The sequence below is a fragment of the Felis catus genome, chromosome B3 (assembly GCF_018350175.1).
Source record: "Felis catus isolate Fca126 chromosome B3, F.catus_Fca126_mat1.0, whole genome shotgun sequence".
Classification (NCBI taxonomy): domain Eukaryota; kingdom Metazoa; phylum Chordata; class Mammalia; order Carnivora; family Felidae; genus Felis; species Felis catus.
Window position 1 is genome coordinate 29,788,642 of NC_058373.1, and position 20,791 is coordinate 29,809,432.

General features: G+C 41.3%; 1 long non-coding RNA gene across 1 annotated transcript; it reads left to right on the top strand.

Annotated features, from left to right (window-relative positions):
* Positions 1-500: 500 nt before the first annotated feature.
* On the top strand, positions 501-14,120 carry LOC123385847. The gene is made up of 3 exons (XR_006598992.1): positions 501-2,320; positions 8,118-13,628; positions 13,931-14,120. It is a non-coding gene; the product is annotated as an uncharacterized LOC123385847 (long non-coding RNA).
* Positions 14,121-20,791: the final 6,671 nt, after the last annotated feature.

The window sequence follows — 20,791 nt, forward strand, 5'->3', positions numbered from 1 at the left end:
AAACTTAAATTATTCTTGCTACATATTCTTATTTTTTTTTCTTTTTTTGATAAAAGAATCAAGTTATAATTGAATGTACACTTGACCTACTTCGGTTGCTATTGTAACAAATGTAGTCTTGCTGTTTTGTGCTAGAAATAACCCTAAGAATTACACAGGTTGAAATCAGTAGTAGAGCTGGTTAGTTATCAGTGATATTGTTTACTGTCCATTCTATTGAAATTAAAATCATACTTGGTAAGTATTTGTCAGTTTCAACCTCATTCAGGGGATCCATTTATTCACCTTTGTGGGGAGGAAGAAAAGTGACAAGGTGAGGAATTTGCTTTCCTAGCTCTTACCTACAGATAGTCTTCCTTTTTTTTTTTTTTTTTTTTTTTTAATTACTTTGGGGCACTTAGGTGGCTCAGTTGGTGGAATGCCAACATCGGTTCAGGTCATGATGATCTTGCAGTTCGTGGGTTTGAGCCTCTCATCGGGCTCTGTGCCGACAGCTCAGAGCCTGGAGCCTGCTTTTGGATTCTGGGTCTCCCTGTCTCCGCCCCTCCCCCACTGTCTGTCTCTCTCAAAAATGAATAAACATTTAAAAAAAATTTTTTTAATTACTTTTATTTGTGGGGGAAGAGGTCAGCTACATATTCTGTTAATCTTCTTCCAGAATAAAGTTGTGTCTTCTATGGCACACATAGCAGTCAGGGGGCTTAGCAAGTCTTCAATGAGTATTTGGGAAAGCCTGAAGCTCTTTTTGATAGAATTAACAGCATCTACCTACCTCTCTGTTGTCCCCATCTTTGCTGATGTGAAGTGTGAATGCAAATTGTAAACTCTTACACCATACTGATAGCTTGCTTACCCTGGTACCTAAAGTGTAAGGTTTTCATTTTAACCTACAACACCTATCTGGTGATAGCAGTTTAAGATTTAAAGATACACCATTATCACTCACTTGTCACTTGTCAGCCTTACTGAAGTTGGAATATTAGAAATAACCAGTTTGATTAGCATGATACTATTTGTTTTTGTTATTAGGTTCTTCAAAATCTATATCAGAATTGTTAGATCATTAGATACGGATTTTATTTTTATCTTAATGAGTTAAGAATTAACATTCTAATTTTTTTTTTTTTTACATTTAATTTTGAGAGAGAGAGAGAGAGACAGAGCGCAAGCAGGGGAGGGGTAGAGAGTAAAGGAGACACCGAATCTCAAGCAGACTCCAGGCTTAGAGCTGTCAGCACAGAGCCCAACTCAAGGCTTAAACTCATAAACCGTGAGACCATGACCTGAGCCGAAGTCAGCTCAACTCACTGAACCGCCCCGGTGCCCCAAGAATTAATGTTCTACATTCAGCCTTGATATCATCACATATAAGAATTTTGGTGATATTATTAGTGTTCAGTAATATCTGTTCTCCTTTATTCCTGGCAAGAGGAAAATTACACTTCCAAGCCTCCCTGTAGGTAGACAGTTACCTCTGACCAGTTAAAAGTGAGTGGAAATAGTGTGTGTCACTCTCAGACTGGGCCAGTGACCAACCCATTTCCTTTGCCATGGCATTGTAGAGAAGGCCTCAGGTGACATGGTGGGGCGACAAGATCAAAGAGGCCTTGATTTCTGAGTGACCACATGGAGGTCAGCTGGACCCTCAGTGGACTTTGCATGATGAAAAAATATAAACTTTTACTCTGTTAAGCTGCTGAGATTGTGTGTGTGGTTGTTAAGCCACTGAGATCTTAGGGGAGGGGGATATGTATGTTTAACCACAGCAGAGCCTAGCTTATCCTGAGTGAAAATTTAGTATTAAACAACTGGCTTTTACAGGCAAATGGAGAAAAAATCATCTGCTTGAGAAGAGCTTCTATATCTTCTAATAAGTCAAACTAGAAAAATTATTAAAAATTTATTAAAAATTTAAAAATAAAGCTTTTGTTTTTATTTTGATGGAATTAGGAGAATTTGAATATCTTTGTAGCATGAGAGTAAAAATGGAATGTGACTTTTTGAATTATTGGCTGATTCTGGCTAAAGGACTTAATCACTTCCATTGACTGCAGGTACTACTTCAAAATGAAAAAGTTGACAGGATTTGGATAAATCAATTCTTAGGTGGTTCTGATTGGGCAATTTTACAGGACAGAAAATGGCTGTCTAGTTTGTGATATGAATTTAAAGGAAGCCAGGACACTGAGGGTAAAAGCCATGATGTCATGTTTGGCTTGTTCTTTCCATTGCAGTTTTTTACAGCAGCTTTATTTTTATTTTCCATTTGCAGCTTTATTTTTTACAGCACTTGCAGGTTCACAACAAAATTGAGCACAAGGTACAGTGATTTTTCCATATACTTTCTGCTCCCCATATACGACCAGCCTTCCCGCTCTCAAAATCCTACACTAGGGTGGATATTTGTTACAATCAGTGACCACACAATGACACGATATTATTACTCAAAGACCAAAGATCATGGTTTACGTTAGGGTTCACGCTTGGTGTTGCACATTCTGTGGATTTGGACAAATATATAATGACATGCATCCACCATTATAGTATCATATAGAGTTGTTTCACTGCCCTAAGAATCATCTGTGCTTCTCCATCCCTAACCCCTGGCAACTACTGAATTTAGTATCTCTAGTTTTGCCTTTTTTAAGAAGTCATATAGTTGGAATCATACAGTATGTGGTCTTTTCAGATTCCTTTACAGTTTTAAATGTAAGAATAAATTTGTGCTGTTCGTTCTCTAAGGTTTTTGTGTAACAATATTTCCTTTTCAGTGAGAAATTTCTACTTATAAGCTATGAAATCTTTTTTTCACTTTGGAAAATGGTTTAGGAAAGCCAATTAGAGTGAAAATTTTGATAAAAGTATTAACTAATTTGCTTTATTTCAACATTGAGTTTTGTGGAATAAATATTTGGCTAGATTCCTAGTTCTCCTACCTAAGGGCTTCCAGAGAAGCTACCAAATATATCTCAGTTTTATTTGGAAAAAAGGACTCAATCCAAACACAAAGAAAAACTAATACCTAAAGTTTGCCATATCTTCATTTCAAATTAACCAGTTAGTTCATGAGGTGTAGAAAGGAAATCATTTGAGTTTATAAAACTATTAAAAATGGTTAAAGAATCATTAGAATATTAGAATATCTCTAGAATAAGATAGCCTTTAATCTTGACTTTACATACCTTAAAAAATAAAGTCCTGGGGCGCCTGGGTGGCTCAGTCGGTTGAGCGTCCGACTTCAGCTCAGGTCACGATCTCACGGTCCGTGAGTTCGAGCCCCGCGTCGGGCTCTGGGCTGATGGCTCAGAGCCTGGAGCCTGCTTCTGATTCTGTGTCTCCCTCTCTCTCTGTCCCTCCCCCGTTCATGCTCTGTCTCTCTTTGTCTCAAAAATAAATAAAAACATTAAAAAAAAATTAAAAGGGCGCCTGGGTGGCGCAGTAGGTTAAGCGTCCGACTTCAGCCAGGTCACGATCTCGCGGTCCGGGGGTTCGAGCCCCGCGTCAGGCTCTGGGCTGACAGCTCGGAGCCTGGAGCCTGTTTCCGATTCTGTGTCTCCCTCTCTCTCTGCTCCTCCCCCGTTCATGCTCTGTCTCTCTCTGTCCCAAAAATAAATAAAAACGTTGGAAAAAAAATGTTAAAAAAAAAAATTAAAAAAAAAAATAAAGTCCTAACTAGTTCTCTGTTCTACAAAGATATTTTTCATCTCTTCTGAGACCAAGTTCCAATGAACAGAAGGCATCACTGTTTTGCTCTTTTGTACCATTAGCAGTGGTTAGTGACACAGGCAAAGAGGCTATCCCATTACAAGATACACTGAAAACATAAACACGGGTATTTTTGTGCCAGCTGCTAGACCGTCAGAACTGATGTCGTGTTGTTCTATGACAATGACATTATGCAAGTGATTGATTTCCTAAGAATACTCTAATGAAAAACTTGATCACATTTAATTGTGGACTGCCTCCAGGGTGATAAGGAAAGGGGAGCTAGGCTCAGCTGAGACTGAACTGTGATGAAGCGATTTACACATTACCTGATGGTCACACAGCAAGTTAGTCTTCAGTCTGCTCCTTCAGCCCTTCCCCATTATATACTGCAACATCTCAGCTAAACCGTCTCACTTCCAAACAAGCTACCAAAGCAAAACAATTCATAATGCTTAACAGAGGGAAAGAAATGGGGATGGTTTGTATTAATGCCACTACCCTGCTAAATTTAAAGACATGATAAACATTTATAAAAGTTTATGTGTGGCAAGAAGAAAAAGTATAACAGTTTATCTAGAAATCAGTGTATTATCTTGCACTTAAAAAATGGAATGTAAGCTTCTTGAGGGCTTGCAGCTATATCTTCTTTACCATTGTGTGTCCAGGATGTGATTAGCACATAGTAGATATCTACTGAGTGAATGTACTAATGGTACAAGATGAGAGAGCTGACATAATATATGTTTGTTTCAATGGCTGTGGCTTTTTTTTTTCTTTATGTCTCTTTTTATGTCCCTTTTTCTTGCCTTATAGTCTCTATATATTCTTTATCTCTTTGGATATTTAAGTTTATTTATGTTAAAGTGTCTTTGAGATGATTTTGTGACTTCTGGTTATATTCCCATTTAGTAGTCCAATGACTGCTTCACTGTGGTTTGCAAATTATGGCTGAATTCATATTTAGTGAGAATTGTTTTCATGGGAATCTGGAACATCGTGGAAGTGTCCTTTGTTAAACCCTGTGGTTTTATCTGTTCTAGACAGGTTTCTTTGTTAAATTTCTTAGCCTGAAGTTTCCGTACTTCATAATAGAGTGAATTAGGGCCTCCCCTGTATCTGCACAGGCGCAGTTTTGGATCCCAATTTCTCATCAGTGACCTTATATACCCATGACTGGCAGATACTGTAATTCTTTGTTCCTTTTAGACCAGTAAGGGGCATTTTTCTAGTCTCCATCTCAAAGAGATCTTCCTTCGTGGTCCTGGCTAGCTCTCCACATATACAAGCATCATTCCGTTCCCTCTCTTTGGCATGAGACCTCAGCGCCAGTGGTTAAGGCCCATATCCAGTGGCCATATCTGATTCCCCTGTGAGCCATTGTGCCCCTGCTGACTCCTGCTTTGTGTTTATTCCTTCTTTGTTTCTAGAACCTGGAGATTTTCTTACTCTTGTTCTCTGATTTATATTAAACATTTTGTATTTTGTCCAGCATTTCTATTTATTTGGAGCAGGATTTCAGTCAGCTATGATTACTACAAGAATTCGTGTTAATTTATATTGCAAGAGAGCTGGAGATGTTACGTAACCACAAACTAGGAGCATCTAATAGTGCAAAAATAAAGCAACGTATATAATGCAGTCTTACATGCTTTTCAAATAAAAATGCTATGTGCAGATTGTCAGAAAAATCCCACTGCTATTTTGATCTCATTTGCATTTTCTTCCTGAGACTTAGCCATCAGGTCAGAGCAAACCAGAGACCTGTTGAGTCAACTAAATGACTAAACAAGAATTCTTAAAATTCCTCAAACGAAGAATAATGGGGACGCATGAAAGGGACACTGGAGTCAGCTTGTAGGGGCTCCCACTGGCCAAATATGGTACAATTTAAGCATCAAAATGAATCATGGTAATAGATTATAACATTTTGAATAAAATAAGAATCTATGAGTCCATGGTGATATAAAGTAATGAATGAAACAAGTGAGCAGAAGAGGGAACCTCCCTCCATATGGTAGAATGCCAACCAATAAACATAAAACAAATGATGGGGTTAGAAAATCATCAATGGATGCTAAAACTAGTGGGTGAAAGCTTGATGAAGAACACTATATTTACAGTTTCAAAGCATCTTACCACAAATGATTCTTTCATTGCAAAGAGAAAAACAGTAAATTTATAGCTGAGAAGCCTGGAGGACACCACCTTAACCAAGTGATAAAAATTAACATCACCAATACCGGGACAAACTAATATTATTTGTCTTACGATATAGTCATTGAGAAGGACACACCATCATTTCTGTGGCATTCCTGACAAAAATAGTCTGAATCACTGCAAGGAAACCTCGGACAGACACAAAGCGAGGGACATTCTACAAATACTTATGTTCTTCAAAAATGATAGGTGAAGAAAGATAAAAAGGGTCATGGAACTCTTCTAGTTTAAAGGAGATTGAAGTATGACAGCCAGATACAACACGTGATCCTGTACTGGATCCTGAAGAAAGAAAATACAGGGATAAAGGACATTAGTGGAACAATACTGACATTTGGAAATATACTGTAATTTGTTAATATTGTACCAATGATAAATCTCCCTATTTTTGACAATTGAACCATGGTTTTAATAAGAATGTCCTTGTTCTAAAAATACACACTGAAGTACTTGGAAGACGAAGGAGCATGATATCTGCAACTTACTTTCAAATCATTAAAAAAAATCTGTGTATGCGTGGAGAGGGTGAGGAGGGAGGGGAAGAGAAAGAGAATAATGATGCAAATGGGGTAAAACAAACAGTTGGTGAATCTGAGTCAAAGTTATATTCTTGAAACTTTTCTTAGGTGTGAAATTATATCAAAATGTAAGAATTACCCCTTAAAATACTTCCTAATGATAGGCTTGACCTTAGACCTTGGATCAAGGTTGATTCTGCAGAAGGATATAACCAGGAGGTAAAGGCAGGAAACCAAGTGGGTCATTTCAGAGTTTACTGGAAAACACCACTAAGTGTATGTTATCAGGTTGACTTTGAGAAGATCATTTTGGAAAAAAATGATCTGGAATAGGCATGTGTAGCTGAAGTGTAGAGCCACCAGAGTTGGTTCTAAGCCCCAGTCCCCATCCCATCCTCCTCTAGATACTCTATATCTGATGTCCTCTGATGTCCTCAACTCTTTCCTTCCCACTGACTTTCCTTATAAATTCCCAGGCTCATCAACATTACCCTCCCTTTTGACTTCTGTTCCTACCCTATTGAGATCTTTTAAAGCAGAAGAATATTTTCTCTCTCATATATATTTGCATCATATTAAGTTTTTTTTTTTGTTTATTTATTTACTTTTGAGAGAAAGAGAGAGCAGTGGAGGGGCAGAGAGAGAGGGAGAAGAGAATCCCAAGCAGGCTCTGCACCTTCAGCGCAAAGCCTAACACAGGGCTTGATACCAAGAACTGTGAGATCATGACCTGAGCCAAAACCAAGAGTCAGATGCTTAACTGACTGAGCCACCCAGGCTCAGTTTTTATTGTAACTGAGAAGATTGGCAGAAGAAAAAGGGGCCCTAAATACTTTCGTGTATGGTGACCTTATTCAAAATCCCATGAGAGAGGGGCGCCTTGGTGGCTCAGTCAGTCAAGCATGATCCCACAGTTTATGGGTTTGAGCCGGCTCAACCCATCTCTGTGCTCTGTCAGGCTCTGTGCTGACAGCTCAGAGCCTGGAGCCTGCTTCAGATTCTGTCTCCCTCTCTCTCTGCCCCTCCCCTGCTCATGCTCTCTCTCTCTCTCTCTCTCTCTCTCAAAAATAAATAAACATAAAAAAAAAATCATGAGAGAATAGAGCTCACTAATGATACTGATAGGATAAAATCCCAGGCAAACAGGATCTCAGAGGAGGACACATCTAGTTTTGATGACTGAAGCCTTGAATCCTAGCCTACCAGAGAAGCTGGGTCCCTTTGCCTGCTTGCTCACCGGGCTGGCATCCCATGGAAATAGAATCCAAACAGAAGCTCAGGGGCCCTCACCAATGCAGCTCTTTCTGTAGTTCACTGTGGTCCTGGTCCCCAGGGTGGGAGCTGCCTCACTGGCTTTATCTTCATTTGGGGGCTGCAGTGTAGTTCAGAGTTTCTCCACCTTAGCACCATTGATGATTGGGGCTGAATAATTCCTTGCTGGGGGCCTGTCCTGTGTGTGCTAGGATGTTTAGTAGCGTCCTTGGCCTCTATTGGTGAGATGCCAATAGCACCTCCCCACTCTACTTGTGATAGATAACATCTCCAGATGTTGCCAAATGCCTCCCATGGGGTAAAATCACCCCATTTGGAACCACTGGTCTATGGTTCCGTGTATTGCTTTAAGAGCCTGGCTTTGAAAGCCTGTAATTTTGTTTTCTGTGTCTTCTCTGACAGGAAGCTGCATCACTGTGTCTGGGAAAGGCGCTAAGCTGGTGTGAGAAGGCAGACCTGGGTTTTGGCTGCTCAACAGCGTTACAATCCCAGCCACACTCTCTCCTTCCCTGGGTCCTGTTCCTCATCAGAGGGCTATGGAAAAGGTCACACACAAACAGAGTGCTTGGGTGGCTCAGTCGCTTAAGTGTCTGACTCTTGATCTCAGCTCAGGTCATGATCTCGCAGTTTTGTGGTTTTGAGCCCCGCTTGGGATTCTGTCTCTCCCTTTCTCTCTGCCCCTCACCTGCTTGTGCTCTCTCTCTCTCTCCCTCTCAAAATAAATAAATAAACAAACAAACCAAAGTGGATCTTTACATTTCTTTCCAGCTCTGTCTTTTCCTGCTTTACCTAGCAGCCACTTGGATTGAAGTGTTTTAATAATTGATACAGTTACTGAAAAGAATTTTATATTTCCCATTTAATTAAGAAAAAGTTCATCAAATTGCTTTACGGTTATGAATTTATTGATTCTCCACTCCACCTCAATAAGTTTCCTTGTACCAACCTCCCAGGGGACAAACTAAAAGTAAGGTATGACATTGTTTTCATTCCTAAGTTACATAACCAATTTCAGTGTGGAATATGATTTAAACAGGCAGGAAGAAACACTGCTTTTTATGAGAGGAATTTAAAAGTGGAGATGATGGATTTAACACTTCAACTCTCACAGACAAAAAGTGTCTGTAGGAATTTTAAAATGTAGGTGTTATTTTTTATATAGATATTATTTTTAAATAATAATACATTAAAAATATAATGCTAATATTAAATTAACTTAAATGAACTATTTCCAGTTTGGAGTGTGTGATTGCAAACAAATCTGCTAATTCAAAGAGATTTCCTTCCTTCCTCCACAGACCCTCTTTTCTTCTTCTCTGATAATCATTGATTGTGTTCCCCATAATGAAGCACCCCACAGGACAGCAGCATTGCCTATAGGTTACAATGTGAATGGAGAACACTGGAGTTGTGCAAACAGGAGCCCTGCTGGGCACTGGGGATACAAAATCAGCTAGGACTGGTGCCTTGCCCTTTAAAAGCCAACAGTGAAATCAGAGGAACCTGTAAAGAGGCAGAATAGAGCAGAAGGTAAACAGAAGGTGGGACAAGAGACAAAGCACTTGGGCTTCTAAGTGAGGCTCTGGGAAGCCTTGAGTCCTTAACTCCTCTCTTTCTCTCATTCCATTTCTAGTCTAGCCACCTCTTCTCACCCCTGCACTGCTCCTGCCAGACCCATCTCTTCTGATTAATGTAATCAACTCCTATTTCTTGCTTCCATTTTGACTCCCTTTCCCCCACCCTCCACCTTCTTCTCCATAATCTCTTCTCTAGAGGGCACCAGAATAGAAAGAATAGAATAGAATAGAATAGAATAGAATAGAATAGAATAGAATAGAACAGCTCCCCACCACTTCACACTTCACTCAGTTTGAAAACCAAAGTCCTATGATAGCTACAAGGTCCTATAGAATCTGACTTCCCACCCCTCCTCTTTTATCTCAGACCTCATCTGCTATTTTCCCTCATTTACTCTTCTCCCTCCACACCTTTCTAGTTCCTCAAACACACCAGGCACTTGGCATATTCCTGCCTCGGGACTTTTGCACTAGCCAGTTCCTTCTCCCAAGGATGCTCTTCCCCCATACCGCCATAGGGTAACTCCTTTCCTTCCATCAGGTCTTGGTAAAAGGTCCCCTGCTTAATTCAGCCACCCTAACTACCCTATTTAATACCGCAACCTGCCAATCACATACTGACTCCCCTTTCCCTAGGCCCTTCTCTTCATTTGATTCCTTACCACCTTCAAACACACTAAATAATTTACTTATAATGTCTGTTCTCTTTTGTTCATTTCTTGCCACAAGAATATAAGCTCCATGAAGGCAGAGTTCTTTGTTTTCTTCTCTCATATTTTGCAAGCACTGAGAACAATGCCTGGAACATAACAGGTGCACCAAAACCACTAGAAGAAAAGAAAAAGAAAGAGAAAGAGAAAGCAAGAAAAGAAAGGAAGGAGGAAAGAAAGAAAGAAAAAGAAGGAGTAAAGAAAGAAAGAGGGAGGAAAGAAGGAGGGAAGGAAGAGAGGAAGGGAGGAAGGAAAAAGGTAGGTTGAAGCCTCCTCTGGTCACCCACTATACTATCATACCTCTACCATAGCACTTAATCTTTAGATCTTCTGTCTCTCCCAAAAACTGAAAAGCATCACCCTGGGCAAGCTGCTTAGCATCTCTGAGTCTGTTTCATTACTGTTAACAGAGATTGATGAGTTACTATATTTACCTAATAGGGTCATTGTGTGGATCAAATGAGTTCTTACCTGAAAGGACTAGCACAGTGCCTGGCCCATGGAAAGTCCTTAGTAAAAGTTAGCTGTTGTTATTGTTATTAAAACTGTGGCCCAGGGCCAAAGGGCATAGTGGGTGCTGAGTGAATGAAAGAGCTCCTGGCTGCTTGACTCAAAAGTGATGGCTCTGAGGCAGGAGCTGGGAACTGGGAGCCTGGGCTAGGTGAAGCTGGAAAGGAATGTTGGTGGGGGGCTCTGTGGTGCCCCCCTGAGGAGGAATGTGGACTTGATCCATGGGCCATAGGTGAGTTCTGTGTTTTGGGAAGTGTATGGAGAAAGGATTATTAGCAAAATGGGAAGGGAAGGACAGTGGGGGGTGGGGAGATCAGGGGTGGGGTTAGGAGGATGTTGACTCATCTAGAAAGGAATAATGAGCCCTTGGGTAAGACAACTGTCCTCACGACAGATGGTGGAGACATTTTGGAGAGAATCAACTCCTTCAAAGCAAGCTCAGGAAGGCAATCTGCTTTTTGCGTGCTCTATAGGGTAGCAAAAATAAGATTAACATGAGTTATATTGATTCTTACCTACCATTAATTTCTAAATAGACTTTACTTTTTATTAACAGGCTCTTTGGTCTATTATTCAATAGAGAAGCAGACTGTTTTTCTCATGGGGAATGTTTAGACTAGAAAAAAAAAAAAAAAAAAAGGAAATTCTTTCCCTGCTAGGTAATAAAAAGATGAAGCAAGCATGGCCAAAATACAATGTGAAGGAAAGCTCTGGAACCCGCTGTCGTAAAACAGTTCTCGTCAAACCTCAGTGGGTACTGTAGAAGTTCCTCTTGAAGGTTAAAACAGAAAATACACACATTCTGATTAAAACTCATCTGAGTTCTGATAGCCGCTGACAATGGTTTGAAAATTTAGGCATTTTAAGATCTCCATAAAGTGATTTTCTAAGCAACAAAAGGGCAATGCTTTGATAAGGCTGCAGGGTAAGATGAATCCCCACAGCCTGGAGTTAAGATGCCAGAGATGAAGGCTCCTTTTCCACACACATTGGCTACCAATTGACAGCTCCTGCCCCTGAAACTTAACTGCCTTTTCTCTTGGACCAGGAAGTTTCACAGTGTGTTGTCAGTCTTTGATGCTCAGGTGGTGTGAAAAATTTTAAAAACCAACACCCACCACCCCCACCACCACCACAAACTCTAACACCTCCTGGTCCTGGTGACAGCCCGTTCTCCTGCTTTGGTTTCCTGCTCAGCTTCCCTTCCTTACTAGCATCTTCTAGCATTGCAAAATCAGGCCACCGTTATTGTTAAAGTATTTCTCATCTCTCTCAGGAGCCACATCTCTTGGGAACCATATCTCCCAGAATTTTGAACCGTGCCGTGTTGAAGACACTGAGACATGTCTGCAGGGCCCTTTGACATGCATGGGAGTTGTTTAAATGCTGGCTGAGAGCCATGACTTGTTCTGTTCTCTGGTGATTGCCACCTCCAAGACAAAATGGCTATTTTCTTGCCAATTCTTTTTTAATGGCCAAAATTGGGTCCAGAGGAGCAGTTTCCTTTAGTCTCTGAGATAAAATGGTCAGCAAAGCAAGGCTTAAGTGCCAGGCACAGTGCTTCCGGCCCAGTGAGACTCCTTTTGGGAGGAGGGATGCTGCAGGCAGGCAGGAGAGGAACCACCTGGAGCGGGGGCATCAGAGAGCTCAGGTACCTGCAGGGTGTGCAAGTCCAGCCGCAAGCTTTCCTACTGGGCACTTAGAAACACTTTCATTCTCTGAAACTTTGCTTCCTTTGTGAATGTTTCTCTGGTCATTTCATCCAGTGGTTCTCAAAGTATAGTTCTGAGACCAGTAGCACACGCACCATCTGGGAACAAGTTATAAATGCATGTTGGCCCCACCACACACCCCCTGAATGAGAAACTTGGGGCTGGGTCCAGGAATCTGTTTTAACAAGCCTTCTGGGTAATTCTAGTGCAGGCGGTCAGGTGCGAAACTACCAATTTGAACCACTGTTTCTATTGGTGTGGATCATCAAACCGCTTTACTTCTAATTTAGAAAGTCTTTCCTTTGTAATTCTGCACACCTGAAGTTGCCTCCTTGTAAGGCTGCTGACAGCAACAACCTCCGTGACAGGAAGGGAAGAAGCACGGTGTTGGGAAACGCCTGGGGAGGCAATCTCAGACCTGCTGGTGCCTGCTTTCCATCTTCACACCTTTAAAAAGAGAGAGAACTCACAAGTAGGAGGAAAAAAAAAACCCATTAAAGAGAAAAACAACTGCTGTTTTGAATCAGTAGCACAGCAAATTGAAGAGATAGCCATAAAACATTTTTACTTCTGACAAGAGAATCCCTTTAGGGCAGGTAATGGTCTGTTAAATATCAAAGGAGCAGACCAAGGACCTGAGGATATTAATAAGGAGAAGAGGTGAGGTGGGAAGAGGGGAAGGATTTGAGCTCTGCCTTCAACTAACTGGCTGCAGCCCAAAGGGAAGAAGACCGGGAAAAGGACCAATGCAGAGAACCATGGAGGCTTTGGGGACTCCTTACGATCATTAGAGCTGCCCAATAATAGAAAGGCATCTTAGGGGCAATAAGGAGCCTCCTGGCTCATAGAGCATGTAAGTCTGGATGGCCACGTGACAAAGATGCCATAGTAAAGGGAATTCTTGTATCAGGCAAGAAGCCGCCATAGGGCTAGGGTTTTGCAGACTTATTACTATTATTTTTTAATCAGAACTCCTTCAAGCTAGAAAGTACACCATGGTACCTAAATTTATAAAACAGTTTGAAGAGAGGCCTCTTTAGTGATCCCTGGGGCACTGTCTGATTCTGTGGTGCTTTGATAACTTTTCGAACCAGAACTTCTCTTTCCTCTCTAGGCTTATCCTGAGCTCCCCAAGAGCTTCCTTCAACGTGGTATCACCAAGATGGTGATGTTTAAAGGGGGTGGGACAAATCCAAGAGTGTGTGCTTCTGCAGCCACATGGCTCACATTTCTTCCTCAGGGATGGCACGCAGTGAAGGCCTTCCAAGTTGAGGCTGAGGATCATAGTGGCAGGGAGAGAGCTGAGGCTGTGATTGGAGCTCACTCAAGTGGGACATGCCTGTCTTCAGCCAGCTTTAGTGCAGACATGACAAAGCAGGCAGACCCCAAAGCCTGGGCCAACAGGTAAGCATGAACGGAATTGGTTCTGCCATGCTGTGGGAAACCCATCCTGAAGGCAGCCTAGAAGGGCCTGCCTTGGAGGGCGTCTCAGAGGTGAACAAGGGAGCCTTCTTCAACTCTGAAGGGGCCAAATGTGAGATGGCCCAAGGACCTGCTGTGGAGGGCTGACCTCCAGGGCCCTCCCTTCTCTGCCCAACATTTGCTGGCTCTGAGTCTGCCTTTTTCCAACAGAACCGAGCTCCTGTCATAAAATTCTTGGCCTACTTGAGTTTCTGGATTCTAACATCTTTCTTTTTTTTCCACAGTGATGATAACTCAAGTCTCTCTTATAAATATCTAACAGGCAGAAAATGCTTTCCCTTCAGGAGGGCACACAAAGACTAACACCAAGGAGAACTTATTATGGTACAGCCGCTTCTCTGGTTGGCAAGAGGTAGGGCTGTGACCTGGAGCTGATTATGTTTATTTAAATTTTAAAAAATTTTATTTTTAGAGAGAGGGAGTGTGGTAAAAGAAGAGAGAGACAGAGAGAGACAGAGAGAGAGACAGAGAGAGAGAATCCCAAGCTCAGCACAGAGCCTGATGCAGGACTCAATTCTACAACCCTGGGATCATGACCTAAGCCAAATTCAAGAGTTGGATGCTCAACCCACTGAGCCACCCAAGCATCCCTGATTTTGCTTATTTAAAAGGAAAGGCAATTGTTTGGTCATTCAACAAACATTTGGTGAGCACATAGAGCTGCTGGGCTTCTGCTGGGCATGGAAGATATTAAGTCAAACCTAACTCTGAAGGGGCCAGGAGGGGAGGTGGTAGATGTAGGAAAATCATGATCCATACATCCATGCATTGTCAGCAATTGGTTTACACAAGCTGCTACATGGTTAACCAGGTGAAGAAAAGAAGGACAAAAAGCCTTCAAAGCAAAAAGTAGAGCATGTGTAAGAAGCCCAGTGCCAGGGAAGAATGGACCATCCTCCTGGGTGGAGGGGGCAGGAGAGGTGCTGGGGAGTGAGGGGCAGCATGTGACCTGGTGAGCTGAGCAGGGTAAGATCTGGTAGGGTGCTGTCTACTGAGCTAGGGAGTTTGGACTTTACCCTACAAGTGAGGAGGAGCCATTACTGGGTTTTAAGGAAAGGAGAGTCATGACCACCTCTGTACTCCTCTATGAAATGATATGATGTCTAAGATTTGTATCCAAATAAACTCGGGGCAAAATATAAAAAGCAATTAATTTCAGGACTATTTGTAATGGGAAACAGCCCACATGTCTATCAGCAGGCTGGTTGAATAAATGTTGGCATTCCCATGTGCAGAAGTACTAGGCAGCTGTAAAAAGGAATGAGGAATATCTCCACCTAAGACATACTATTGAGTAAAAAAGACATGTGTGTATAATATTTGTCTAAGAAAGGCAGGGATACAAATATATAAACATATAAACCTATCTGCTTATATTTAAAACAGACAAGCATTGGAGAGATAAACCAGTGAAAAATGGTTACTTATACGGAGAAGGAGGGTATAGACTGGAGGGGATGGGGATAGAAGCTGAACTTATTTGGGGGTGCCTGAGTAGCTCAGTTGGTTAAGCGTCTGACTCTTGATTTTGGCTCAGGTCATGATCTCTTGGTTTGTGAGTTTGAGCCCCACATCAGGCTCCACACTGAGAGTGTGGAGCCTGCTTGGGATTCTCTCTCTCTCTCTCTCTCTCTCTCTGACCCTCCCTCACTCAGTCTCTCTCTCTCTCTCTCAAGAATAAAAAAATAAACTTAAAAACAAAGAAGCTGAACTTCTTTGAATGTACATTGTTTTGTATATTAACTTTGGGACCAAGTAAAAATTTCATGCAAGTAAAAAACAAAATCAAATAAAAAAGGAATCCCTTGGGGGGGGGGGTGCCTGGGTGGCTCAATCAGTTGAACCACTGACTTGATTTTGGCTCAGGTCATGTTCTCATGGTTTGTGAGTTTGAGCCCTGTGTCGGGCTCTGGGATTCTCTCTCACCCTCTCTCTCTGCCTCTCCCTCCGTCTCTCTCCCTCAAAACAAACAAACAAACAAACAAACAAACATTTTTAAAAAAGGAATCCCTGAAAATAAAAAATGAAATGAAACAAATAAAGAGAAGTATGCTTGCTGTTGGTGGAATAAGCACATGGGGAAACTGTTCCAAACACAGTAATTTGACTATATATTTACAGAAAGAAATAAGCTAAGAACAAAGAGAATTGTAAACAAATGATCTTAAGCCATTTTCAGCAATCATTTGGCTGATGGGAGAATTGATATTGGTATTCAGAGACTGTCGTGTGTACATATGAGATGAAACAAATGAGAAACTATGTGAAATTCTAATTCTATAATTCTTGGTGTCTTTGAGAAATGAGATTTTTAGCATGGAAGAAAGGAGACTCAGGTGGAAGAAATAAGAGGTTATGCAAAAGCACTACCCTTGAATTTGAATTGACAGTATCATTATGAATGTATGTGTTTTATCTTTAAAACTAACAAAAGACATATTTCCTTGTTCTGATCTCTGAAAGGATCTAGGACCAATAACCTATCCAGTAGCAGTGAGCACCCCCAGTGCCCAGATTGTGGTCTTGAAATCCCCCTTTCTGATAAAAGGATAGGCTCCATGAAGAAATGGTTGATTCCACGTCTGGGACAGGAAATGGACAAGAAGAGCCTGGAACATCAATCAAACCAGATGACAAGGAAGTCCTCAAAGACTGCTAGGACAGGGTTAAAAGGATTTAGGAGTCAACTTGAAAAGGCTCCCTCTGGACAAAGAAGGACAATTTTAGCATCAATATAGGTAAAACTGCAATGGAGTGAAGCACATCAAGTTTAACTCCATGAGTTCATAATGAAATTAAAACAAATCTGATCGGTTGCCTTTGGAGCATGCTCATGAATAAATTCATTATTTTGAAATTTATAAAGACAAGTAATTGAGCATTTATCTGTCTTTCCAATACAAATTGTACTACCGGGGAACCCAACAGTGATGAGGGGGAGTTTCTCTTTATAGAAGTAATTCCCTTTATAAATGACGAGGGAATGATAGAATTGGAATATCACCATTTGGCAACCCCTAATTAATTAATGAATGGTGGCACTGATTAGTGGTATCTGCTATCACAAATAGAGACAACCAGGGTGCATGGGTGGTCAGGTGGTTAAGTGTCTAACTCTTGATTTCGGCTCAGGTCATGATCTCACGGTTCTTGAGTTTGAGCTCCATGTCAGGCTCTGCACTAACAGTGCTTGAGAGTCTCTCTTTCTCTGCCCCTCCCCTGCTCGTGCTCTCTCTCTCTCTCTCTCTCTCTCTCTCTCTCTCTCTCAAAATAAAATAAATAAACTTTAAACAAAACAAAACAAATAGAGACAATCAGACATCACAAGCCTTCTAGGAAGTACTCTTGTCAAGATTTTCAGCCTAAATCTATATTCAAATGGCAATTTACAGGAATTATAAGGGACAAAAGAAAATATAAAAGGACACCATGGGCATGCAATTTGTAAAATCTCCATCATGGGATACTCTATAGGATAAATGATCTCATTTCTTAAATAACTTGCAAGAAAAAAAAAGAGACAAGAGATATAAAACTGATATTTAAAAGAAATTTAAGAGACATATCAGCAATCACAACTTATTTGTATCAAGATTCAAACAAACTAAAAAAACAAGACATTTGTGACATTTAAAAGACTCTTAGAGGGGCGCCTGGGTAGCTCAGTTGGTTAAGCATCCAACTTTGGCTCAGGTCATGATCTCACAGTTCGTGGGTTCGAGCCCTGCATGGGCTCTGTGCTGACAGCTTGGAGCCTGGAGCCTGCTTCAGATTCTGTGTCTCCCTCTCCCTCTGCCCCTCCCCCACTCACACTCTGTCTCCCTCTGTCTCAAAAATAAATAAACATTAAAAAAATAATAAAAATAAATAAATAAAAGGCTATTAGAAATTTGGGGCACCTGACTGCCTCAGTCAGTGGAGTATGCGACTGTTGATCTTGGGGTTGGGAGTTTGAGCCCACATTGGGTGTAGAGATGACGTAAAAATAAAATTTTTAAAAATTAATACAAAAAATTTAAAATGTGAACATGGCTGGATATTTGACAACATTAAAATTATTGTTAATTGTTTTTTAAATATTTTATTAATTTTTGAGAGAGAGAGAGAGAGACAGAGCAAGAGCAGGAGAGGGGTAGAGAGAGATGGAGACAGAATACGAAGCAGGCTCCAGGCTCGGAGCTGTCAGCACAGAGCCCAACATGGGGCTCGAACCCACAAGCCGTGAGATCATGACCTGAGCTGAAGTCGGAGGCTTAACCAACTGAGCCACCCCGGCATCCCTATTGTTTATTGTTTTTAAGTGTGAGGTGGTTATGGGTTTTTTCCCAAGAGTCCTTATCTTTGAGAAATATATACAAAAATATTTACATATGAAATGATATATCTGGGATTTGCTTCAAAATAATAGCAGAGGGGGAGGACGTGAATGGGGATAGAGATTACATAAATTTGACTGTAAATTGATAATTGCTGCAAGTGGGTGTTAGGGACATGGGAGTTCATTTTTCTGTTCTACCTTCTATCTTACTTTTGGATATGTTTGAGATTTTCCACAATAAAATGTTTAAAAATATAAACATAAAGCAATGAGAAGAAAAGAAAGATCCCTGTAGTGGCCGTGTGGAAGATGGGCTGGAAGGGGTATTTAGAGGCATTTTTTTCCTCTACTCTCTTCTCAAGTTCCTTTTGCATCTCCTTCCCTGCCTCATAGAACAAGAGAACAGATGTTTGTGTCTCAAACTCACAAGAGAACATAGGGTCAGGCCTTTCCCCAAATTTGCAGGGCCCAAGCTAAGAGTATAAATGGAGGCAACATGCCATGGGATGTCTAAATCATAAAAGTTGTAAATCAGACTAACAATTACTAAGTAAAATTCGTTTTATCCTCTTACCTCGACGAATATACTTTCATACAGACCTGGAAAACCAGGTTCAAATTTCAAATGCCTAGACTGTGCTGGAACATGGAATCTTGGAAAGGGCTCCCTTTTTCTTCCTCCCCCGCAGCTTTGTCCTACATTGCAAAGAACCTTGTGCACATGCATGTGGGTATCCCAGCTCACATGTCCAACCTCTGTCCACACTGCCTACCAAAGCTGCCCCATCCTCTGGATCTATGGCTGCACATGCCAACAGTTTAGTTTACCCACAGGAGGACACAGGTATGAAGAAGAGGCCCTAGCAAGGCTTGGAGGCAGTTTGGGAAGGCTATTCCAGAGTTTCAGGAATCTGAAATTTGTTCCAGGAAGGGGACACAGCTCTGCTTGGGTATGTCTCTTTGTTCCTATTGACTCCTCATGCTGTGGAGAGGAATGTGGTTGGGGGAGGTCCATGATGGGGGCCAGAGTCCTTGGGTCCCCAGAGTGATACCAGTGAATGGCTGGTGAGAGGATGGAAATTTTATCTCAGATGAAGCAAACCTGAAAGGCCCTTAGAATTTTCAAAATCCAAAATTAAATCATGCCTTTTACCTAAAGGGTGATGGAAAAAGGATAATTTTTTCATCTGCAACCCTATTCCCACAGCAAGATGACCAGCCACAGCAAAATCAAGGCATACAAATGGAAAGGGTGTCCTAGAAGCCATCTTAAATCAGGAGACTGATTTATCCTTTGAGGGTTTAAAATTTGACTATTTGGAGTAACATTATAAATAATATAGTTATTTTGGTTTGATTGGAGAGGAAAATAAACATCAGTTCAATTGTACACATCATATCTTCTAAAAAGTCACAGCGCTTATTGAAATAAAATTCATATTGTGCCTCCAAGATGAAACTGGTATGCATTCCAAAACCAAACAGCAGGGGATAATGCCTCCAAGATTTATTGGTTTGGTTGACCAGGTGGCAATCTCTTGGCCTAACTTGAAAAATCTTTGCTTCTCAGTTGCTTAAAGTCCCACCATCAGTACTTTGTTAGCGTCAGCAGCAATATACATCAGGCTCTTAGAGCAAATGCAACTTGTCCTAGGAAGGGAAACCTCTCAGACCTTCACACCTTAGTGAGAACAAGTTGACCAGCTTTTCTCACAGGAACGGCAAGGGCAACAGAGTCTCAGGCACCCTGGCCCTTGAATGGAAGGGATGAAGAATAAACAGAGGACTTCAGATGGGGTACAGACTTCCACCCAAGTTTGCCTTCTTCATAATTTTACTGAGGGCTCCTGTACCACAGGAGGCTGTGATGCAGAATGTATTACAGATATAAAACAGCAGGAATTTTTCAGAGTTCTATAAGCCAGGCAGCACACTGTGAATCTGAGACTTGTGTCTTTTTGGAATCCTGATTTTTTTTTTAGGAGCTGGATATTAAGGACCAAAGGCACAGGCTTCAGGTTGACCAGTGCTCTGCCAGCCCATTCCTGGTCTCACAGCCACAGCAGCCTGAACACTGCTCATAGCTAGAGCTTTGGGGGCAGTCAAGGGCTTCCAAGTTGGCCAGGAAGTTTTGGTTAAACTCAAATAGACCAGAAAGAGAATTCTGTGACCGCTGCCACATTTCTGGCCTCTAGGGGGCGCTTCTCTCTGTCTAACAGGTTATAGTGTGAAACTCCCTGAGCCTTGACCATCCTCCATACAAGCTTCTGGGAGTTTTTTATAATGCTGGACCTCTGGGTAGGTGATAAGCCACAGGCCACTGTGCTTTTGTTTCAAACTCTTGGAAGAAGTTGGGCCCCAGAGCTGGAGTAGATGGACTTACTTTAGCCTGGAGACAGGAGCTTTGCAAGATGTTTTATATTTTTGCCCTTAGGTGTCAGCAAGTAGGTTGAGTTACTCAGCCTTCTTGGCCCATTATCACCCTTCAGTGAGACTCCCTCCTTGATTTTGAATTAATGAATTCCCTTTTATTTCTTTGTTTCCTTCCTTCACCCTTCCCACTATAGATAAGCATTCTGATGCGCTAGATGCCTTTTTATTTGCATGTATTCTTGCACATGATGTGTGTGAATATCTATTTTTTAACTTGGAAAATTATGTATTTTTCTTAAATGTAAGTGGAAAATTATAAGCATTACTACATTACCAGAACTTTATCCAAATATAGAATAAGCATGTTATTCCACACTTGTGGCTTAAAAATAAT